The sequence below is a fragment of the Ascidiella aspersa genome, chromosome 7 (genome assembly GCF_963924565.1).
Source record: "Ascidiella aspersa chromosome 7, kaAscAspe10.2, whole genome shotgun sequence".
Lineage (NCBI taxonomy): Eukaryota > Metazoa > Chordata > Ascidiacea > Phlebobranchia > Ascidiidae > Ascidiella > Ascidiella aspersa.
In genome coordinates this window covers 21,407,494-21,413,008 of record NC_139453.1, presented here as the reverse complement: position 1 = coordinate 21,413,008, position 5,515 = coordinate 21,407,494, and positions in this window count along the sequence as shown.

The window sequence follows — 5,515 nt, the reverse complement described above, 5'->3', positions numbered from 1 at the left end:
CTTTACCTATGAACAAACAAATATAATAATTAAAATGTTAGACATTGCTACTTAAGTTGTACCAAACAGTTAATTTATTCTAAATCAGATTCTGTCAAACTGCTATAAGAAATAATGTTTCACTTTGTTGTGGTAGACGCTGTTTTTGTGAACAAACTTTCCAATCTGGCCCGTCCACTGCTGACAAAATTATGTTTATTGCCCAATTGATAAACGTGAGTAGAATGAAAGGATGATATACTATTTTCTACCAGTAGAACAGAATCTATTTACTGCTCTGCTAGAACCAAAGACAGAAGATTTTAAATGGATATGAAGCCACCTGAAGTAGTTGAGTTGGGCGCTAGAATACCTGGGTTATCTACTTTAAACAACCCTATTATTCGGCATTAAATCTATTAGCACTCTTTTTTCTGTGGGGTAAACTTATCTGTGTCCGACAAAAAAACAGAGAAAGGTAAATGAAATGTAAATTTCTGTGAAATGACTTTGGTTGAAATTTAGTGTTCTAATTTTACATGATTTTGTAAAATTGGGGTATTTATCTCATATTGCATGGATACAATTTTCTTTGGTTAGTGCTTGTAATCAGACAATTGTACCATTGTTTTAGCTGAACATTTTATTTTTCCTAGAATGACTTGTTTCTTGGGACTGGGACTTGAATTGTTATTTTTGAACATAACTTGACGTGGACTGACTTTTCTAAATGAATTGACCAGGACTTAATCATTTCAAAATGACTTGGTTACAACACTTATAATTTTACTTGTAAAACTGAGAAAATTATTTCATTATGATTTATATATATATATATATCTTTGTATTTTTCACAATTTCAAGTTTCTGTGTACAGACGAACCCTAAAAATAAATAGTCTCTTTCAAAAATATTTGGTGCTTTGATGCAGACCCAACATCTTGATGAATGTCTCATAAAAGCAGACTGGATTAAATCTGTATTTTCAAAGGAACAGGCTACTCACCCAAACACTATGTAGTTCAAATCAACATATGATCACTAACATGCCATTGTGGAAAGCGTGGCAAGTAGGGTTCCTCTCCGGGAATGTTTCGATGGGAAATTCCCGGGATTTCCCGCGAATTAACAATCCCGAATCCCGGGAAATTTTTTTTATAATCCCGGGTATTCGGCAACCTAGCAAAACTTTGAAAATATTGCCGTTTTTGACTAATATAAATAAAAAAATAGTACCAACCATGTTAACGTCGTTGCCTGAGTTGTTTTATTTGCGCTTACTAGGGATGTTCAAAGTAGAATATCGAATTCTTGGATTCGAATCCAGACGGGATTCGAATCCAATTCTGACGTTTATTTCGGGTAATTGGAACCGATATAATTTAATGTTTTACCGCCGATTGTTGCGCCTAATTGTAGATAGTGGTAAGTTGGCCTGTTGTTGCGGCGACCAATTTATGGCGCTTGCTTTAAATGTAACGATGTAGTGCAGTGTCAGCGTTTTTTCGGGCGACTAATTACCGCGTCTCGCGATAACGTTCGTCTAATAATTAAGTGCCAATCAAGCGTTATTGGGCGAGCGATTAACGTGCAATGTCTGGTGTGGAGTTCGCAATGCGTTAAGTTGCCAAAGTAATATTACGTTGTAAAACGTGCTGACCGTCCACAAAATGCGCTATAGGGTTACTTAAGGTCAACTTTAGGCCAATATTCAGCGAGGTTATGGAGTTATGCACAACGTAATTGTCAAGAATTCGTTATGTCAATAATAACTTTGTATTCTTTGCAGTACATTATTTGACTGCATAACAGATCATGTTAGTCAAAAAAGCACTAAGACCCAACAATGCTTTAAAAAACAGGACCGATTTGCTAAAGAGTTCTGTGGACAGTGTTTCATTGTACTCACTATTGGCAAAAATATAAGTTTTGACAACAACCTCGACAGTTAACATATTACAGTTTACAGAACTGCTTCAAATGACACTTGTTAAGAATGTTAAACATATGGGAGATTTTTTTATTATCATATACGTATGTTAGAAAATTGTTTGGCAATTTATTTCTGTGATTGTGGGCCCTCTGGAGTAGATTAAGATTAATCCCTTCCCCAAGCAAAATCAAGGTTGAATAATTTAATAAAAATATACTAGGATTCGCTATTCTGGATTCGTTATTCTAGATTCGAAACCTATTATTCTAGAATACCTTGGGATTCTACTTTGAACATCCCTAGCGCTTACCAGCGGAAAAACCTAATTAAATTTATTCTAACAAAAAAAATACGTCATGCATGCGCATGCATGCACAAATAACGGTCCTGACTCGTATTAGAGAAGGTCTGGCGCTCCTTCAGTTATGAACGTACAAATTAATAAAAAAAAACGGTCTTTAAATACCGCTTACCACAACGCAAATTATTTGGGTTAGAATGCGGGTTAGCGTTTGGGTAAGGGTGGGTCAAGGGTTATTATTAATAATAAACATAATAATACTTGACACACCCTCACCCAAACGCTAACCTGTGGTATGCGGTATGCAGTATTTCTTTCTTTTGTTTTTTTTGCATAACTTTCCATGTACATAAGTGAAAGAACGCCCATAAATGAGCTTAATTAAATGTTTGGAGCTAAAATAAAAAAATACAAACCTCAAAATGACGTAATTTTATGTATAATTTTTTCGTCGGGATCCCGGGATTCCCGGGAAGTTTCATTTTTCAATCCCGTTTCCCGGGAGTGAAAAAATCCGGGAAAAAGAGGAACCCTAGTGGCAAGTGCACCTGCAAGTTGTTTTAAACCTTTCAAAATGCAACCCGAAAAAAAATCTGAACTGCTACCCAAATATGTAAAATGCTTGTGCGGCATATGTTTACAGTGCAATGTATGCAATACAGAGTGGATCGGAAAATTTTAAAGTGTATCCGGAAAATTGAAAGTGCACCTGGGGTGCACTTCTTTGACCTTAAATGCACCCGATCACCCGCATCTTTTCGGCCAAAATAATCACGGATTGATGCAAGCGAAGAGCGATCCGTTCAAATAGCCATTTCCATTTTTTAATGTTCAACGCAACATTTGTTTACTTGCCAATAGTGCTGTTCAAAATAATACCGTAATCAAGTTGTTTTACAAGAGCATGGATATACTTTACCAATAAACCAATGCAGCATGCATTTTAACACTAAAAAAAGGCTAAAATACCACCACAGCGTTAATACAATTATTAAAGCAATACACAATATTTGGGTTAGTGTTGGAGTCAAGTATTATTATTTAATTATATTGGTAAACCTATACCCAAACGCGCACCCTAAACCATTAATGTTCGTTGTGGTGGGTAATACTAATTTACGGAATGATGAATGATCGGAATGGGCGGAACGCTCACTAATTTAAGTGTTACCCCGTTAAAACAATTATTAAACCAACACACAATATTTGGGTTAGGGTGGGGGTTAGCGTTTGGATGAAGGTGGGTCAAGTGTTATTATATTTAATAATAATACTGTGAGCGTTCCGACCATTCATCATTCCGTAAATTAGTGTTACCCGTTGTGGTAGGATTGGAGACCAGCGCAATTATTTTAACAGTATCCCAAAACAAAAATTGGGGTGTAGGATTTACATATTCTGTCTGCACGCCAAACAACTAACTTGGATTGATAATCGTATAAATTTTGTTAAATAAATCGTAGAAAAAAATACAAAAAATGGCCTAAATAATTATTATTTGGCAAAAAATTACGGTATTAAATTAAAAACAACAGAAAATTTGGCGCTGGTCTAGAATCCTACCACAGTTCTAAAATCAACGCACAAAATTTGAGTTAGGGTGCGGGTTAGCGTTTGGGTGTGGGTGGGTCAAGTATTATTATATTCTTTGTTTAATAATAATACTTGACCCACCTTAACCCAAACGCTAACCCGCACCCTAACCCAAATGGTGTTTCGTTGTGGTAGGATTCTAGACCAGCGCCGAAAATTTATTTCTACACTTCTATACTCTACCGAGCATGATAAAACAAAACACGTGTGGAACCTTAATCCAGTATAACAGAATGTTTGCAAACACCTGAATTAAAATTAAATATTATTTAAATAATATTATGCTTATTTAAAATCACTTTAATAACAATTTAAACTCTTAAATTAAAATATCCATTATTCAATGGTTAAAATTATCAATATTACTTTAAATATCAAATATTTACTATTATAGTGACACGGATAACTCCATTTATTAGTTATATTTAGGGGAATAACCAGAGTACACATTTTCGTCATTAAATTAACAGAAATTACTTAATGCTTCTGTTAATGTAGACTGTAAATTGTGATTTACTATCAATACAAGACAATGATTAAAATTTACTTATATAAATATTTGATTTAATCATTTATAGCAGTGTGGAATTTCCAGGCTAATGTCACCATTTTAACCGAGATGCCTGAGACCTATAGTTTGCTGGTATGCAGCACGGCTACAATGCTCATACGGCATACGTGCATTAAGCAATGGTGTTCTATTTATTGATGCAATATTGCTTTCTATATAAAATCCAGAACAAATTGCAACCGGCAGTGATGCGATTAACGAAAACAACCGTTTATAAGGGTAATTTAGGGAATCTTGTATAACAGATCGTAATTCACAGTGTCGTATCTGTTTACACATAGGCCTACGAATAATAGCCATAATATTAAGTACTAGACGAAATACCCGGCGTTGCCCAGGTTAAATATAATATTAATCAGTTATTTTAACTGGCTAAAAATGAATTACACCTACAATAACCATCATAATGTACGAAGTCTACCTGAATTTTGTCTGGTTGAATAAAATGAAACAATCCATCATACTGTTTGCTCTTTATCACTATTGCACATTACGTTGTAACATGTTAAACTGCTGGCCTCATGTTATAGCCCATGATTATGGAAGATAGATGTGGTTATCAGAAAATACCCAAAATAATGTTACGGATAGCATGAGAGCTTGAGGCATAAATGCAAACATAATTTTGTAATGTCATAACAAATTTGCTTAAATGCCTAAACGTTTGCACTGCGTGTGACTAAATACAAATTTCAAATCATGTGATGTGTTTCAAATCATGTCATATTGTGTGTTAGTCTGTTAACCTAATGCTTTCCACAATCAGAGTAAGACCCTATACAGCCTATGTAAAAGCGGAAATGGCGTGTTTAATTTATTTATGTGACTTATCTGCGTGGCTCTAAGGATTTAATTCTTGGCTTCTGTAAACTCCCATTATTTTTTGCATTTGATTAAAACAGTGTAAAAATGAAAAATTAACGTATAAAAAGCCGTTTTGGGTCTGAAATAAGTCACTAAAAGGAAAGGCTCGAACGCGCTCTGACCATTTAATCACTAATAACGTGTTACCAGCATTGTATAACCTTCTTCCTGAAGCTTCCTGAAAGCTCTTCCTGAAGCCGTATGTTATAGTCGATATTTCAAAAAAATATATTTAACATCAAACCAAATTGCAACGTTTGCGTTTTATAAAATA